General features: G+C 39.2%; 1 protein-coding gene and 1 pseudogene across 3 annotated transcripts in view; one reads left to right on the top strand and one right to left on the bottom strand.

Annotated features, from left to right (window-relative positions):
• Positions 1 to 19,969, bottom strand: part of LOC138173643 (WD repeat-containing protein 25-like) — a 287,285-nt gene that overhangs the window by 213,708 nt on the left and 53,608 nt on the right. The window lies entirely within an intron of this gene.
• Positions 8,140 to 10,205, top strand: LOC138173630 (RNA-splicing ligase RtcB homolog pseudogene; annotated as a pseudogene).

Raw genomic sequence — 19,969 nt, 5'->3', positions numbered from 1 at the left:
AGGAGGGAGGGAGGAAGGGAGGAAGGGAGGGAGGAAGGAAGGAAGGAATAGAAAGAAAATCCATGGAGCATGGATATGCATAGTATATGGATCACTGGATCACATAGTTTATGAAGGGGAATAAAGTATAAGAAGGGGTCTGGTTATGAAACAGAGGATTTTATATTTGGTCCTGAAGGTAACAGAGTCATGGGAGTTTACTGAATAGAAGAATGATATGGTCATACCTGAGCTTTAGGAAGACCATTTTGTCAAATGACTGGAGAATGGATTCAAGTAGGAAAAGATTTGAGGCAGGGAGATCAACTTATTGGAAGAGTCCAGATGTAAGGCAAGAAAAGGCTGCACCATGGTGGTGGCAGTGTCAGAGAAGAGAGTGGGATATAAATGAGACACTGGAAAGGTAGAATTTATAGATTTTGATCACAGATTGGACAGGGACAGATGAATATGAGAAACAGAAGAGACTTGAGTTTAAATTTCATCTTTGACACTATGTTCTCAAGAAAAAGTCACAAACTTTGAGCTTCAGTGTTCTTGTTTGTAAAAATGGAAATAATAATACCTATAGTATCTCCTTCACAGAGTATTTGTTAGGTTTAAATAAGAAAATGAATGTAAAGCACTCATCACACCTTAAAATGATAGATTGGTGGGGGGTGGAGGGGAAGAGAGGGAGAGAGGGAGAGAGGAAGAGAGAGAAACAGAGAGAGAGAGAGAGAGAGAGAGAGAGAGAGAGAGAGAGAGAGAGAGAGAGAGAGTTTTAGGTGCTCAGAAATGTAAAATCAAATATGCCACAAAGATGACATTAACTATCAATACCTACTTCCAAGATATTATATAGGACTTTGAAGACAGAAGTCAGAAAGTAAATTAAATTAATTCTTCATTTGGCTTGTGCTTCCCTACAACTACCATCAATTTTGATTCTCTAGAAGGTGCAAGACAAACAAGCTAGGATATTGATCACCACAGCATTTGTCTAGCTTCTAAGTCTGAGAACCAAGCTATTTATGTTAGAAAGCTACATATGCCATTCTATTTCAGTTAAGCAGAGTTTAATGCTTTATGCAACAATGTTCATGAATCTCACAACTTCTCATCCTGACATCTCAGTCTTTCCATAAATCTTCCCAAGAGAAACCACCCAATGCATTAGAGAAATTCCTTTACTTATTTTAATATTTCATGGACACTAGTGCAGTACTTAGGGTGTCTTTCACCCCTTGACTCTTCCTTTTCTGGTTCTCTCCATCCTTTCTGTCTTTACTCAACAATGGTAATGTGACAGACTGCCATGCATTCTTGCCTTTGGAGGTACCTGATATTTTGGTTCTCAGATCATGACATTTCATAATTCCAGCAATATCTCCCATTAAAAATATCAACATTAAAGAGATGGCCTTTTGCAGCAGCAAATAGCTTTGGTTCACTAAAAGTACTACACAATTTCTCAAGGGAAATCCCACTTAATCTCTTCCTACTATAAAGGAAGGAAGGAAGGAAGGAAGGAAGGAAGGAAGGAAGGAAGGAAGGAAGGAAGGAAGGAAGGAAGGAAGGAAGGAAGGAAGGAAGGAAGGACGGACTTAATATATGAAAAGCACTGTGCTATTTTAGCACTGGGGATGCAAAGAGAAAAAAAAAAGACAGTCGCTGCTCCCCAAAAGCTCACATTCTAATTAGGGAGACAATACATATAGGTCTTAGCTGAATCTTGGATAAGAAGGTTTGATGGTCCTTAAGGTACAGTGGGCAAAACAGATGATAGTGCATCATCTTCAATGTCATTTACACTGATAAAATCATATCAGTTTACAATGGTGAACCATCTGATAATTCCAAGGACTTTGGTGGCAAGTACTTCTCTGGGTCTTTAGCAACTCTGGCTACAGTACCTGTAAAAATAGTTGCCAGTCTAAGTCTCCAAAGGGGTTGCTTTCTGGAATGATGGCTTTGAGCACTGAGCTAGAAGCAGTACTAGCATTCCCAGGGCTCTTGGGAGTTGTTCAATAACTGGTAAAGGTAGTGAAGAAGGCAAGACCCTTCTCTATAAGCTTCTCTGAATGACACTGTTTGGGCCGTGCTAGAAGCAGAGCCAGACAAGGGGAGGGGGAAGAGGAATGATTGCTATTTCCAAGGTTCTTGGGTTCAAGGTTCTAGGCTATCAATTTTGAGCTCAGCATATCTTTAAGACCTTCCAAGATATATAGACTAAAGTTTTCATTCAATGAACTGCCAGTCACTTGCATATCATATTTGGATGATGTGTTTTTCATCTACTCAAATTTTATCCAATCAAATAACATTTTACTTTAATTTATAATTTCAGAGATTCTGCATCTTAATGTTTTATCTTCAGTTGGCAGTTCCTATTACTCTTACTTGAAATTTCCCAATTTCTGTGACAACTAGCTAGTAAATCTATAAGTAATATTTAGATGCATTAAAGAAGCTCATAATTTTCCAGAACTCTACCATGGTTTCATTTGTGAAGGAAAGCATTCTTTGTAATATTAATTCATCCCCTGGTTTATCTATTCTGCAAATTCAGGCATGAGAAAAATGAATTATCTTAAAGCAGGATTATACCTATTAGAGCAAGTTTTATAGCATTTTGTGTGCAATATGAATGGTATTAGATTTCCAGACAAGCTAAAAAGTTCCAGTAACTACTATTCTTCCTTTAATAATGCTTTGTTTCAACATTTGTGAAGACAAATTTAGGAATACTGAAAACACTTTTCAATAATAATTTAGTAAAAATTTACAAGGATGTCTAATAATCTACTCACTTCCATACCTTGCATAGGCACATAAATAATAATTAATATGCATTCACATTCATAGAGGAAGTATTTCATGATGCAGACAGCTGCTAACGCCTACACATGCACGCATAAACACACACACACACAAATTACATTATATTTACTTTGCATGTATTTTGTACACTCTAATATGTATACACATGCTTCCCTAAAAGAATGGAGGTTTTTTGGAGATGGAAATGTCTTCATTTTTGTCTTTGTATTCAAGTACCTAGCATAGTGCCTAGCCTACTGTAATAACTTAATAAATGTTTCATTAATATCCATTAATGGATAGGATGTTTTATGAGTTACCAATTCTATATCACAAAATACTAGATCTGAAAAAGGGGTATTAGAAACCACCCAGTTGAGCCAGTGGGTCAAGATGGCAGAGTGGAAACAGGACCTCTGCAGGGCTCTGGCTCCCACCCCCTCCAATTCATATAAAAGGTGACTCTGAACAAACTTTGGAGCTACAGAACCCACAAAATGATACACAGAAGCTCACCTCCCACTGAGGACAGCAGGCTGGCAGCAAGAGGCCAGTGCAGCACTCTGGGAGCCAGAGGTCTTAGCCCCAGGGCAGCCTAACCAGTCGCTGGCTGGAGGGACTTCAGATCACCAGGAGCTGTGGTGGTTTCCAGAATTATGAACCCATAGAGGCCAAGGACAAAGTGAGAGATCAGTGCAGTGTGGACTTTGGGACCTGGGAATTCAGAGTGCTATCCCACCTTTGCCCCCAGGGCAAGAAGTGGCTGAGGTGCAGCCCCTGTCACATGGCAGGTTCAGCTCCTGGCCTACAGATTGTAGGGGGACCAAGCAAACAGTCTGAGGGGTAATCACTCTTGCTTTAACCTGCTTGGATCTGGATTGCTGTCTAGAGTAGAGGTCCTGGGGAGTGTGACCAGCTTGCCAGAGCCTGTGGAGGCTTCAGAGAGGGCACCCAACTAATACCTTCGGTAGCTGAGAAAACCCCAGCATTTGGGACCAAGCTCCCCTGTCTGGTGGCAGAGTCCTACTGTGGCAAAAAGCCCAAAAGTCAAATAATTGAGTGCCAACATGAGCAAGCTAAGGAAGCAAACCAAGCAGAGCAATCCAACTTTACACTCCTATATGGGGGACAAAAAGGATCAAAGCTGAAATAGGAGGAGGACAGTGAAGTCAGAACTCCTGTAACAAAAGCTTCCAAGAAAAATATGAACTGGTTACAGGCCATAGAGGACCTTAAGAAGGATTTTGAAAAGCAAATAAGAGAAGTGGAGGAAAACTTGGAAAGAGAAATGAGAACGATGCAAGAAAATTATGAAATGAGAGTCAACAACCTGACTGAAGAAAATAACACTTTAAAAAATAGACAAACTCAAATAGCAAAAGAGGCTCAAAAAGGCAATGAGGAGAAGAATGTCTTAAAAAGCTGAATTTGCCAGATGGAAAAAGAATCTCAAAAGCTCAATAAAGAGAATCATTCCTTCAAAATTAGACTGGAGCAAATGGAAGCTAGTGACTTTATGAGAAATCAAGACACTATTAAACAGATCCAAACAAAAGAAAAAATAGAAGGCAATGTGAAATATCTCATTGGAAATATCACTGACCTGGAAATAGATACAGGAGAGATAATTTAAAAACTACTGGACTACCTAAAAGCCATGATAAAAAAAAAAGAACCTAGAAACCATCCTTCAAGAAATTCTCAAGGAAAATTGCCCTGATGTTGTAGAACCAGAGGCCAAAACAGAGGTTGAAAGAATCCACCGATCACCTCCTGAAAAAGATCCCAAAAAGAAAATTCCTAGGAATATTATAGCCAGGTTCCAGAATTCCCAGATCAAGGAGAGAATATTACAAGCAGCCAGGAATAAACAATTTCAATATTGTGGAAACACAATCAGGATAACCCAGGATCTAGCAGCTTCTACACTGAGGTACTGAAGGGCTTGGAATATGATATTCCAGAGGGCAAAAAAGCTGGGATTAAAACCAAGAATCACCTACCCAGCAAAACTGAGTATCATGCTTCAGGGGAAAATATGGTCATTCAGTGGAATAGAAGATTTTCAAGCATTCTTGATGAAAAAACCAGAGTTGAATAGAAAATTTGACATTCAGATACAAGAAGCAAGAGAAACATGAGAAGGCAAACAGGGAAAATAAATCATAAGGAACATATCAAAGCTGAACTATTTACATTCCTACATGGAAAAACAATAATTGTAACTTATGAAACATTTCTCAGTATGAGAATAATTGAAGGCAACAGAAATGTGTGTATATATATGTATATTACATATATAATATATTATATATACACACATACATATGTATAAGTCTATATAGGAGGGTATATGGGCATATGAATACATATGTGAAAGTGTGTATATATTCATACAGGTATACATAGATAGAGGGCACAGCACCAATTTAATAGGAAGAGATGATACTTAAAAGGTGAAATTAAGAGGTGAGAAAGGAATATAATGAGAGGAGATGGGGAGAGACAGAATGGGGTAAACTATCTCATATAGAAGAGGCAAGGGAAAATGGTTACAATGGAGGGGAAGAACAGGAAGGCATAAGGGAATGGGTCAACCTTATTCTCAATGAATATGGCATAGGGAGGGAATGACATACACACTAAATAGGGTATCTCACCCTACAGGAGAGTAGGGGGGAAGGGGATGAGAGGAGGGATGATGGAAGGGAGGACAGGTGGGGGGAGGGAAGTTGGAAGCACCCACTTTTGAAAAGGGACAGGATCAAAGTGGAGAATAGAACAAGTGGGAGATGGTATAGGAGGGAAGGAAATATAGTCAGTCTTTCACAATATATCTACTATGGAAATGTTTTACATAGCTACACATATACAACCTATATTGAATTGCTTATGTTCCCAGTTAAGGATGGGTGACAAGGGAGGAAGGGAATGAATCTGGAATTCAAAGTTTTAAAATCAAATGTTTAAAAATATATATATACATATATATTATTATCAGTGTTATTTTACATGTAACTGGGAAATAAGATATACAGGCACTGGGCATAGAGATCCATAGTGCCCCACTGGAAAGTTGGAGGGGGTATGGGAGAAGATATGGAAGAGAGCAGATTGGAGGAGGGGATATCCAGTGGGATCACTATTTTGGGGTGGTGGGTAGGGGAAAAAAGGGGAGAAAATTTGTAACTCAAAATCTTTCGGAAATTAATGATGTAAACTAGAAGATAATAACGCATTTGAAAAAAAAAACACCCAGTTTATCCCCTTTACAGATGAAGAAAATGAGGCCCCAGAAAATAAAAGACTGGAACACGGATTGCTGGAACACGGATGTCATGACCTCCAATTTAGTGCTACATCTTCTATATCACCCATTATTTGTCTTCTCAACTATTTATAATAGGAAAAAATCCTAAGATATTAGCTAGCCACTGATTACTACATAAAATTGTTTTCTTACAAGGAAAATGAAGAAGGGAAAAAAGAAGAAAAAATATTGCTTTAACTAAGTAAAAGTGATTCTAACAGAAAAGATGGATAAAGAGCTTTTGGTTTTCAAGTGCAAAATAGAATATCCTCATTTCTATACTAGGGGTTGAACTGCCATTTTTTTTAGATATATATGTGATCATGTCATTCCTCTACTTAAAATCTTCTGTGGCTTCACATTTATTTAAGTAAATTTCAAATTCCTTTGCCTAACATTCAAAGCCCCCTACAATCTGGTGCCACTTGTCTTCATTTAATATTATTTCTCTCCACACACTCTGAACTTTGCTGTCTTTGTGCCTTTGCTTTAGCTGTTCACTGTCTAGAACATCCTCCCTGCTCCTCTTTCCATTTTTTGTGGTCTCACTTAAATGCCACTTCATCAACGAAGCCCTATTAAAACCATAATGATCTACCTCCACACTTCATATAGCACTTTGCTTTGTAACTATTATACTTGTAACACCAGGTTCTACACTTATCTCTGTTGTGTCTTATTTTTTCCTACTAGACTATTAACTTCATAATATTGCTATCTCATATTTAAATGAATGAACAAAAAGGCATTTATTAAGTACTTACTGAGAGCTGAACACTGTGGTAAACACTAAGGACAAAAATATAAAATCAAAGATCATCTCTTCTCTCAGTGAGTTTATATTCTAATAGGAAGAGACAACATATATAGGAAACTGGTGACCAAAGAGGGAGCCAGGTCAGGCAATAATCAATGAGGGGGGAGGGCAGTGAAGGCTGGAGAGTAGATAGCTTCGTAATAGGGAGTAAAGTGACAGCTAGGGCCTCCCTGAAATAGTGGGCGAGGTGAGGCACTCACCAAATGTATTTTTTTCAGCACCTAGTACAGCAGATGTTTAATGTATTTTTGCATGAATGAATAAATAAATGAATGTTGAGTAATAATGTTATATGAATTATCAAAAGCAAAAGCAAAATTGGGATTTTTTTACCCTGAGAAAAGATTTGGAGGGGAGGAAGAAGAAAAGAGGATGGGGGGGGAGGCATATGTGTTTGAAAGCATGGAAGCTTAAGGGGTAGCAGCATGAGCCAATGAATCACTATGAGGTATGATGTAGGGACAACAATCTTTGTGGGGAGAAAGGATACCCAACCCAGAAAACTAGTGCTAGTTATATATGTGTTCATTGTTACTAGTACAGTGAAGATGGGTTCAAAACACTTGACTGGAAAATTATAAGAATTTTAAGTGATACAATTAGTCAGTCAATTAAATAACAAGTACTTGTTATTTACCTATTGTGTATTTAGTATAATCAAGTGACATAACTGCAAAGACTCTGTAAACCTTACAACACTGTCAGTAAAAAGTCAGTCATAGTAGTGTAGAAGTAGTAGTAGTAGTAGTAGTAGTAGCAGTAAAAAGTCAGTCATAGTAGTGTAGAAGTAGTAGTAGTAGTAGTAGTAGTAGTAGTGGTAGTGGTAGTGGTAGTGGTAGTGGTAGTGGTAGTGGTAGTAGTAGTGTGCTATGCGCTGTAACAGTACCAAAAAAGATAAGGTAAGGTTATTGGCCTCAAGAAGCTTACAATCCAATTGGGAAGGCAATACAGAAACTAAACAATTAAACAGTATTATGTGTCTCCTCTAGGATACCTCTTCCAATGTGGCACTGACAGATTTGGAAATTGAGTCCCTAAGGAGATGACTTCTCCCTTGGGGTTCAAAGGTAGCCTTTCTATTTTCACTTCTAAAACCACAGCTCACAAGAGCACCAAGGCACAACGCTAGACGGCAGACATTGGGTCAGTGCCCAGAGTCATCATGAGCCACAGTGACAAGGATGAGCTTTAGTACCACAAGAGTCATGAGAGGACTGAGATGAGCTTTGTGCCTGTAGCAGCAAGCAACCTAGCATACCTACCCAGGATGGCTGCTAGCACAGGTTCTTTGACCTGCTTTTCTAAAGGAAAGCAACTCAAAAAGAGTTAATCTTACTTTAATCAAACATATATTATTTACCTGGTTTAGGGGGAAAAGTCAGCATTCTTAGGGGGAAAGTTTGTATTCTTCAGAGAATACAAACAGAAGTTATAAGCAGACAAAAATACAGAGAGAAAATAACACAATTCAACAGACAGGGCTTCTAGCTGTCTGACCATTACATCCATACTTAGTTGCCAGACAGAAAAGCACCAACATCTGGGTTTTCAAAGCCGGAGGGACTCAACAGCTTCCCAGAGTCTCATCTGGCCAAATCACACAACTCTTCCCATGAATGAGCCCCAAAGCAACACCTCACCTCAGAGGTATATATAGCCTTCTCCAGGGTCAGAGAACATCACAACCCTGATGACCCACTTGACTACAAGGTAACAAAAGTTGTGCCTTCCTGAGAAACAAGCCTCCTGCCACAGGCTCCAGGTGAGCACATTCAGTCTATTGGGGGCAGAGTTTATTTTCAAATGAGGAAAGGTCCTCAAATTAACCTCGGCTTATTAAGGGACAGGGAAGATCTTCAAATTCCTATTACCATTACAATGCCCAGCATACAATGCCCAACATGTTATGTGAATAATCTAGCTGAGAAACTAATGTTTAAGGAGCTAAGAAATGCCAGCTAAACTAGGTGGTGCTAGTAGTTTCCTGCCAACAATGAAATAGATTGGCAGCCCTATCTGGAACTGTTCATAGATCTGCTGGATTTCCTAATGTCCACTCTGGTTATGGATTTGCTATTGGGAATATGACTGCCTTTGACAGGAGTGGCCCAGAAGCAGTGCTATCCCCAGGTGGTACCATCACCCATGGTGTCTACTTCTTGAGAACCAACCTGAATGAAAGTGATATCTAGCTGTGAAGAAGTAGCTTTCCCAGGCCATGTTTGATGATATTCCTATGGGAGTAAAATCAAAAGGAGTTATCCCCAATAAATGCCAAGAACCCTAAGGAGGCTCTGGCAAGAGGTGCAGACTGGTCTTTAAGAGAAGGGTTTGTCTGGGCTGAGGGTGAGGATCACTATAAGGAATATTGTTGTATGCTACAAGCTGACCTCAATAAAGTCTTCACATATGCTTTAAAAAAAGGCTTTTCTCAGCTTGTGATCCTGGAAACAGGAAACTATTATCCTGAAAAGAAGACTGTAGATGAGATTTTAAATTAATATGCTGCTAAGAAATGGCAATGATCACAACACACAGGTATGTACGATGACCACAGTGGCAGCAAAGACTTGTGGTAGCTATAGAAAAAGTTATGAAGGCTTACAAGAAGATTGTGAAGGACCTCCAATTAGCACGTGTTCTTATCTCTGCCCCTGAATAACAGAACTACCTAAAAGGAATGGCAGCAGCTAAAATTACGTCTGGGTCAACCCATCTTCTATGACTTTCTGGACCCAATCAATAGTCCTTTGCAAAGGTCTGCATCATAACCTCTGATGACTTGGACCTACATGTGCTTTATGACACTTCCAACAATATTACCAAAGAAGAACAGCAAAAAGTGGATAGAAAAGAATGGACACTGTTAGTGCACAGAAAGGGATTCACCTAAGCCTAACATCCTCACTATAGCCTCATTGCTATTGCTTACCAGCTGGCTGGACAGTCAGCCCTCATTGATGGAACCATGGGAACCTACAGTGAAGTTGCTGCTGCTACTGAGCAGAAGATGACAAATCTTTGAAATTTATTGCAAGCAAAATCTCTATGTAATTTTAGACTCCCAGGATGTTTTAGATAAATTAGCTAACATGGGCAATGCAATCCATGTTGCTTCATGTTGTGAAAGAGAATCCTGAATCCTATAAAAGCAAGACAGATATTGGGAATACTAGTCATAGTACTAGAATCAGGAAGAAAGGCATTAAACTGAGACTGATAGCAGCTATCAAAGGTTACTATCTCTACTGGGCTCATTTGGGACCACTAGTATAACCAAACCTGACACAGAGGTAGATTGAAGGGCTCTTCAAATGTCTGATTTACTGACCGAATTCAAAGCATTCCACTCTATACTTTCCATTCCAAAATGCCTGATGGGGAGGGTTCTCCTTTAATTATTCAGCATAGTGAAGATGCATTATTATGGAAGCCACACTATCTCCTCATTCAAAGAGGAATAAATGAATATGTTTATCTCAAAAAAGAAAAAAACTAAACTGTAGCTTACAGGCCCCTACTAGAATATTCACCTTTAATAATCAACCGGTAGCCACAATTACCTCAAAGCAAAAACTTTTGCTAAGATGCCACTGAAGAAACAAGCTACAAAACATTCCCCCCATAAACCTAGGGCATACTTTCCTACAAATACACATAATGACAGTAGGAAGAGTGGGCTGGCATTTCTTAACTCCTCAACAACACAAGAGGAACATATGTGGCCAAACCAATATGTGACCCCAGGCTTCCAGGACCCCTCTGTCCCTTCCCTCCTCTAGAGCCTTCTTCACACTACTCTCCCTTGAATCCAGCATCTCGGCTCAGAGGCCACTTCACTGGGCTCCTGTTCTCTCTTTTTGCCTTTTGGTTGCCAGGACTAATCACTCTTGAATCTATTGTTATAATGTGAATGCAAAGGTACCCTAAGGGTCGAATTACACTTTCCACAGTTTATTCTCTAACCTGAAGGTGCCCTAAAGTCTCTTCCCTTATCTTGAAATACCATAAAACTTCCCCCTTATCCTGGACCAGAAAATTCCTTGCCTCCCCTCATCCTGGACCATAAAATTTCCTGTCTCCCTTATCTTGTATTATCCATCTTCCTCATCTCCAACCCCCATTAGAAACCCTAAAAATTACATCATCATCCTATAGGCTGTATAGCTTTCTGTCTACATAAGTCTGGTTCTTTTCCTATATCTGGGTCTTTATTTAGCTCCTTGCTAAATCTTAGGTCCATATACTTTTACATCAATAAAGCTCTCACTTTTCTGTGACTACATGAACTAACTAGAGGGACAGAGAAAGGGAAGGAAATAGACCCTTCCCACCCCTCAACTACATATATCATCCAGGATAGGAACAGGGACTAGAACTTATCATCCAGGATAGGAACAGGGACTAGAACTGTGATTTCACTGATAAAAGGAAACTCTTACCAATACAGGCTAAAGTCTTCTCCATATATTATCTTAGAGAGTTGACCAGAGCTCTGAGAAATTTAGTGGGTGGATCACATAGCCAATCCTTCTATGCCAGAAGTAGCACCTCAACCCAGGTTTCTCTGGTTTCAGGGACAGCTTGCTATCTACCATACAGCCTCTCTATATAATCTGTACAGAAAATAAATGTGAAAAGAGAGGTCAGTGTAAGCTGAAGATATGTAGAAGGCTGCAAAGCAAAGCAAGAACTAGAGCTGTGCCTTAAAGATTAGGTAAAATACAGATAGGCTGGGAGAAAAGGGGAGGCTACTAAAGGATAGAGAGGAAGAGGTAACAGTATGAGCATCTGATAACTTACCAAAAGCTTAGAGAAATTACTGCAAGGAAAAAAAAAACTGAATTATGAAACCTACAAGCAATAATTAGTTAAATTACTACTTCTATCTGAATAACTAAATGAGCTTATTTTCATTCACTGATGGTTTATTCATTACTGAATGTCTTTTCTGAAAATTTTTAAGTATGAATTTTCTTTTATTTAAAAAACTCCCATGAAGATTTACTAAGCTAATTTCAAACAATCTTCTGAAATCGAAAAATTCCCTAGTCGAACAACATTAGTTACTACACATGTGGTCCATTACTAACTTTAATCAGAGAAATTGTGGGGAGACACTGTAGGTAGTTGTAAATTTATTCACAGAAAAAAAAACTGCCTCATTTAAAAATTCGGTACAGAAAGGAGGGCATTTAAATAAGCACCAAGTGATTATGAAAATAAAAGGCCACAATCCGAGATAGTTTTACACTTCTATTGGGAAAAGCCTCTTACTAATGGAATGTAAACCATGAGCATATTAAAATGTTTGCACTTCCACAAGTGTTTGCATTTCACAATTCTAACATTTTATACCAAGCAATCAGGCTACTCAACATTTTCATTTAAGAAGGGCAGTAATAGAGACGAGAAGTTTCTTTTAGCAAATAATTACCTTTGGGAAAAATTATAAACTTAAACTCACAATCCATAAGCTTTCTTTATGCTTGACTATTAGCTAAGTAGTTAAATCCCAATTCTAGCTATTGTTAGGACTTCTCATTGGAAAGGTCCCCCAACTTTTACTACAGATACATTCCAAGGGAAAAAGAAAGATTCGGAAGGTACTATCAAGGCCACAATTTCTAATAACATTATAAAACAAATCCATTTACTTTACAGTCATATATACCTTGTAGTTTTCTGTGCCAAAGTTTGGCCAAGGGGCCAAGTACATAAGACTCTTCAAGAAATCTCAAAGGACAAGGGAAATATGCCCATAGTTAACAAAGGGAAAAAGGGAAAGTTAAAAAAGCTTTTTTTTTAAAAAAAGCACCTACTATGTACCAGGCACTGTGCTTTACAAATATCTCATGTGAACCTTAAAATAAACCTGAAAAATAAGTGCTATTATATTTCCCTTTTATAACTAAGGAAACTGAAGCAGACAAAGATCTTACCCAGGGTCACATAGCTACTAAGTGTCTTGGGGGTGGATTTGAACTCAGGTCTTCCTGACTTCAGACCTAGCACTCTATCCATTACGTCATCTAGCAGCCAAAAGAAAGGCATCCAGTTATATCTAAGCCTTATAGCCGTATCTCTATGTTAGGTCCTCCCTCTTCTCTCTTCTCTACAGGACCTAAAGGTTTCTCTCTACACAGTAATGATAAGGATTTGTTTCCAAATACTAGCATTGGAAACCCAGCCTAAATGTGCCATTTGAGTGAATCTCTGGCATGAAAGCAAGGCTGCTGTACTCTTCAAGGCTTCTTGCTACAACTCCTGCCTTTCTTCCTCAAGGAATTCAAATGTGCTTTCTCATCATCACTAAATCAGTACCAAAAATTACTAGCATGTCACCTATTTGAAATGACACCTGTTTAAACCTAATTGATGTGCGTACCTGAAAAAAAGATTATTTCATTAGGGTAGATCTTCACTCAAGTAACACAGAGCACCCAACCACTTATACCTCCAGAGACAACACTGATGGAGTCGCTGTGGCTGAAAAACGTCCAGCCCAAAGTCCACCCTCTAGTGAAGATGAGCTTCTCCGGACTGAAGGGCTAATTCTCACAAGAAAAACATTCAGTCAACCTCTACTTAAAGACTTTCAAGTTTTACAGGAAATGCTGGAGCTTACACTCACTCCTATGGCACAGCCATGGAGAACCATGGGATAGCTCTCCATCATGATAAGGCCATGAAGAAAGATACAGAGCAAAGGAATAGGAAAGTTACCCAATTAATATCAGCCAAAGTTTGAACTTCAGACATAGCAAAGATGATGGCTTTGGATGAGAAAAACAAACACTTGAATCCTAATTTGTTTGTTTCTGATAACACTTTAATAAAATCAATCAAGCAAAGGTGACTAGCACCTTTAAGCACTGTATCTGTTTTAGCTGGTATGTTCTCATTTACCATTATACGATTTACATGACCCTTCATCATACTCGAGGAAAGCCATTTTCCCTAATTCCTGGTTTCCAGATTCCTGATTCTGGCTTCAAAACTTCCAAAAGTATGTTTTCTCATCCTGGAACTTCCTCTTAGCACCTGGGACATCCTCTCCCTGGATCATCTAACCACTCCTGGGGCCTTCTCAACATGGAACTTCCCTCTGAAAGGTCTGCTTCCTTCTACTGACAAGTTCCTTTTGGAGACTCTGGAAGGGGCACAGACTGACTTTCATTCCCTCCTCACCCTTGAGAGTAGCTTCCAAGACCTCAAAACCATGGCCCCACACTGGGCACTTTTGATCCTTCCCCTCCCTTTTCTGTTCCCTGTTGTGTACTGTCTTCCCTCATTATAATGTAAGCTCCTGGAGGGCCGGGGCTGTCTTTCTTTCAATACATCTGTATCTTCAGTCCTTAGTTCCTGGCACGTAGTGAGTGCTTAATAAATGCTTCTTTCCTTCCTTTCCTTCCATTTACCATATGTTTTACTCTGAAATTTCAAAGGACTATATATACAAAACCACTTTTTTTACTTTATAATCTGCTTGCACTTTAAAAAAAGAATTCTGAGGTAATATTGTGAAGGCTTACCTAATACTAGAATCCTATGTATTTCAAGTAATCTTCTTTAGGGGTAACTCCAAAGTGGAGCAAAGCTCTTCATAGGTTTCTGTTTCCTTGGCAACAGATTTACTGTCCCAGGGAAGAAAAGGAAGGAAATTGAAGACCCGAGGGGAAGGGGTAGGAGGGGGAGTTAAATGAGGAAGGTGAAGGAGGGGAGGGGGGAAATGTTGGAGGGAGTATCAGATACACATAGAGAAAGCTTAGCTCCTCCCCTTTCAAAAGATCCTTACTGGTGCAAATTCAACAGGGTAGCTGCTTTTGTATAAGAGGGAACAAACTCATGAGCCACAAATGATAGACACAGAAAACAACATGGAACAGAGCATACCAGAACAGGAGGTAACAGATCAAGAGCAGAGAGGAAGTCTCACTACATGGGCCTGGAGGCAGAAGCATCAGAGGCAAGAAGTCAATGCTGGACAGAGATGCCAAATTGCTTGTGAATGTGTAGAGAAGACTGCATCAAAGGCCACTGCATCCAGAGGGCCCCTACAAGGAAGCAGTTAGCACCACTGTGAACAAGCAACAGAATGGCAGGGGGCTGAAGTGTGGGGGAAAGAGGAGTATGAGCCAGGAAACAAAGGACCACAGTGGATACTAGAAGTGAGGAACAATGGGGCACAAGCCATAACATGAAAGAGCAAACTCAGTCATGGGACCAGCAAAGGGGGAGCAGGGTGGGAGTGAGGGGTGACTCTGGTGACCCTGAGCCACACAAGATGGTGCTATAACTCAGGAGGACTGTACAGATAGGCCCCTGTGGAGGGGGGCAGGAGGGGAGAAGAAAGATTCTCTTTACAATTTGTGGGTTTAGGTCTACATAATTTCTCCATCTGTGTTGTATAAATAAAACCTTTTTCTCTATCTGATACCCATACTAGCCTGAGAGCTCATAGGTAAGCTTAAAATTCTTTGTGAGAAATAAAGTGAACAAAGTACTTGAATTCCCAGGGTATCCCCCAGTGAGGACATGGGCTAGATGAATTAGGTGAGGGTCCTCCTGTCAAGGGGAGGGGGGGAAATGACCTACTCTAGGGTTCCAAAAGTAAGAGAGAAAAGTGGTAAACCTAAAAATAAATGGGAAAACGTGATCAAACAAAAATGGCAAGAGGTGGGGAGAAAAAGAAGAAAAGGGAAGGGACAAGAGAAGAATACTAGGAAGAAAAATCATAACCAAGATTTTGTAAAAATGATTACCAGCAAAGCCTGTATACACTAGCATTAATGGAATGTACTTTGTTTTACTTAAAGAACCATAGTAGTTAATTAGCAAGACAGAATCTAGGAGATTATTTGGTATAATTCTCACTTTATAAATGGAGAAACTAAATACCAGGAGAGGGTTAGTTACTTGCCCCTGGTCACACAAGTAGCAAAGCCAATATTAAAATCTAGATCCTCTGGCTCCAGCCATCTTTTTACTATACAATTTCAATTTCAAATTACTTTTTTGACTTAGTACCATGTCTTGAACATAGTGAGCACTAGCTAAATGTTTGATGAATTTAATTTCATCAGTATGAGTGCTTCTTATGCCAAAGGAGAGCACAACCTTTCTATGACTGAAGAGTCAATGTAATCCATCACTGTGGCCAACAAAGATCACCAAGAGTCCAACACTCTAGTGATGAGCTTCTGTATCTTTAAACAGACTGGGCCGAATTTGCTCTAGTGCCGGGCCTATATTCAGTCTTTCCATATTGTCAGAACATGCCAAAACTTGTGCTTTGCTGCCATAATATTGAAAAAGGAGTGAGTCCAGTGGCAGAGCCCAGATCTCCTGGTATCCAGTCGAATGTTCCTTCCTTCACATTATACTGTTTCCCCCTCTTCTAGCTTAACAATCAGAAAACTTCCATGTAACTACTTGTTTAAATGTCTCGATATCATAACACTTTCTTGCAATGAAAGTGAAGTAAATTGTAACTCAAAGCATTCCAGCAACACCTCTACACCTCTGAGTATAGTTACCTTAACATCTACTGAGTGTTGCTGAGCAGAGTCTAAAATATATCTATTTGTTCTTTAAACATTTGAGAGAGCCTTTTTTCTACTTTTTTTTTTAAAGAAAACTATTTTTTTCCTCTCAGAATTCTTCAGTCCTTAGGCTCTCACTCGTGTGTGTGTGTGTGTGTGTGTGTGTGTGTGTGTCCCTGCGCTCGCGCACATGGAGGCAATCCTTAAAAAGGAAAATACCAGGAGGAACCTTTGATCTTACACTAAAAGGTCAAGAAGTTCCTATTTATAGGCACATGAGGACGCAATCTCTTTTAAAAGAAGCGGATTCTGATGCAAAATAATGTGTTTCCATAGCCAAGATAAATACTATCCAAGTAATCTCTTCCAACCAGGGAATCTGAGAAAGTAGAACAAGCCTTTTCAAAGATTATGGTTTCCTTGACAACAGCATTGCCTGAGACAAGCAGGAAAATAATTAAAAAGTAAATCGTCTTTGTTTCTAAAATCTGTAAACGTATGTTAGCAATAATGAACAAGGTTTTAAAGAAACAACAGGGATTTGATTAGACCCTGAAGACACCAAAACAAGGAAATAAAAGTCCACCACAATGTAGTGCACTTTGTGGAGCTACCCAATTACCTTTACAGAGGGCTTGGGTTACTTTTGACAAAAACTGGAGGAGAAATTTAGACCCACATAATATTTACTATCTTAAAAAAAATCAAAATCCATATAGCTATATTCTTTCATACTATATTTCCTCAAATAGTTAACTCTATTTCCCCCTAATTTTTACTTTAAATTATAAAGTGGCAGAAGATAGAGATGGCTTGTTCGCATTATCTGGTTACCAACAGATACCTAAAGCCAGCAGTATGATTTGAGAATTAGATGTAACAGCCCTATGCCCTATACCCAAAATATTTTCTTTATTCAGGTCCTACTCCAGCATGCCTGAAATTTTAACATGTTATTCCTTTGGTTTTAAGTATTTCCTCTCCCTGTGGTACTCTCCAAAACTCAAACCTTCCCAGAATAAGTAGCATGGTTAGAAGAGGCAAGATATGAAGAGCCCCAAAGTTGCAGTCAGAAGAATAGTGTTTGAGTCCTGATTTAGACACTTAGTAGCCATATGAACCTCCTTGAAGGATGTAATATCAGCCTAAGTGCCAGTAAGCAGCCCATGCTATTTTAACAGCCTCCTAAATAGTCTTCTTGTCTCCTACCTCCAGTCTCTCTCCTCTCCAATTAATCCTTCACAGCATTGTCTGCTTAATGGTCCTAAAGTTCAACTCTGATGACTTTAGTTCTCTTTGTCTATGGATTAAAGTATAAACTCTTATTCAAGTCCTGCGCAATCTAGTTCCAACTATCTTTCTAGCCTTATCTTACTCTAGTGCAAGCCCCCATTGCCTTAGCACCTAATGGTCTTCTAATGGTCTGCCGTTTGTACACCCTGCTGCAAGTCTCTCCCTGCTCTAGGCTATCTCCACTCAGTTGCCACAGAGATCTTCCTAAAGCTCAAGGTATGGCCATATAAAACTATTAATTCTAGTGAATCCCTCTTACCTCCAGGATCAAATATAAAATCCTCTCTTTGGCTTGTAGTATTCATCATAACCTAACCCCTTTCTAACTTCCCAGTCTCCTTTCACTTTATCACCATATACTTTGCAATTCAGTAATCACTAACAGTCTATGGATTATTCCTTTCACACTCAATCTCCAAACGATGCATTTTCACTGGTTGTCCCCCATGCCGGAAATTAGTCTCTCTTTCCTCATCTTTACCTTCTAGCTCCCCTAGATTTCTTCAAATCTGAGCCAAAATCTCCCTTCTTCAACAAGACCTTCCCAGTTCCCCCAGTGGTACTGCCTTCCCTCTGAAATCACACACACACACACACACACACACACACACACACACACACACACACACACACACACACACATTGTATGTACATAGTTATTTACATGTTGTCTCCTTTTGAATGTGAGCTCCTTAACAGCATTATCTGTTTCTGCCTTTCTTTTAGTTCCTAGCATTTAGCAGTGTATGGCACATATAATAATAATAATAATAATAATAATAATAATAATTTGCTTTGACTGAATGATACACAATTGCCCTTCGCATTACCTAATATTTCTTTTTTTTTTTTAAGCAATCAGGGTTAAGTAACTTGCTCAAGGTTACACGGCCAGTTATTTCTGGGTGTGGTGCCCAGTGTCTGAGCCCGGGATTAGATCTCCAGGTCGTCCCAACACTGGAACCGGTGCTCTTACTTGCTGTGCTACCTGGCCGCCCCCATTACCTAATATTTCAACCAAACTTTATTTCATGTTGCCTTTTCTGATCCTGCCCACTTCTTCCTAATCAAATTAGACTGGCTAATTACATAAAGCACTTTGGAAAACCTTAAAGTGCTATGAGAATATTAGCTATCATTATTATTGTTATTCTTTATTCTTTCTATTGTTATTCTTGTGAGCTTTCCTGAAAGCTAACGTGTAGTCAAAGACTTTCATTGGGAATTTTAGGTCAGAAAGATGATAGATAATTCTGCATCTCAAATGCCATGTTAGGACATTCAAAGCTCCAGGAGCTATGGAAAATTGACTACTACTCAATTTCAAACTGAAGCATCTTTCTGTACATTTGACTGCAAACTCTACAAGAATCACTATTAACAGGGGCGGCCAGGTGGCTCAGCGAGTGAGAGCACGGCTCCAGTGTCAGGATGACCTGGAGATCAAATCCGGGCTCAGATGCTTAGTACCACACCCAGAGATGGCTGGCCGTGTGACCTTCAGCAAGTTACTTAACCCCAATTACTTTAAAAAAAACAAAAACAGAAAAAAAGAATCACTATTAACTTAGAAGCCCAATACAACCAGTCATATAACTCAGAATTTATTATACCCACAATTCATTTATACCACAAATTCATCTTTGACTCCATCCATGGAGCCACAGAATTTTAGCACTGAAAGAACCTAAGACAGAGATTCAACCAAGCAAATCTCTGACCCGGCAGAAAAATCACTTCTATAGCAACCAGAGAGATGGTCATTTAACTATAGAGGTCATCTTAAAGGGTAACAAACTCCACTTTTCACTAACTGAACAGTTAGAAGATGAATGGCATGTAACTACCAGAAGCACTCAAAGGACTTTGCTACAATAGCCTCACCCATACTGGCAATTCATGGCAATGGATCTTAGAGACAGCATTATAGTAAGAACAAATAGCATAAACATTTACTAAGTAACTACCAATGTGCTGAGAAATGCACTAGGGGAAATAGAAAGTCTAGGGTTTCTACTATTAAGGAGTTTACCTAAACATAACAAGTCGGTAATATTCCAACACAAATCATAGTACAAAATGTTATATGTGTATTAGAGAGGTATTTTTTTTAAGTGCTATGTAAGGTCTAAGGTGGGGAGAGGCTCATAAAGGAAAACATGAAGAGCTGGGGGATGGGGGGAGAACATGAGAAGAAAAAGA

Source organism: Petaurus breviceps, unplaced genomic scaffold (genome assembly GCF_028583685.1).
Source record: "Petaurus breviceps papuanus isolate PSGF00001 unplaced genomic scaffold, PetGlider_PUasm1.0 63, whole genome shotgun sequence".
NCBI lineage: Eukaryota > Metazoa > Chordata > Mammalia > Diprotodontia > Petauridae > Petaurus > Petaurus breviceps.
The sequence above is the reverse complement of the archived record's forward strand: the minus strand, read 5'-3'. Positions and strand labels throughout refer to the sequence as shown.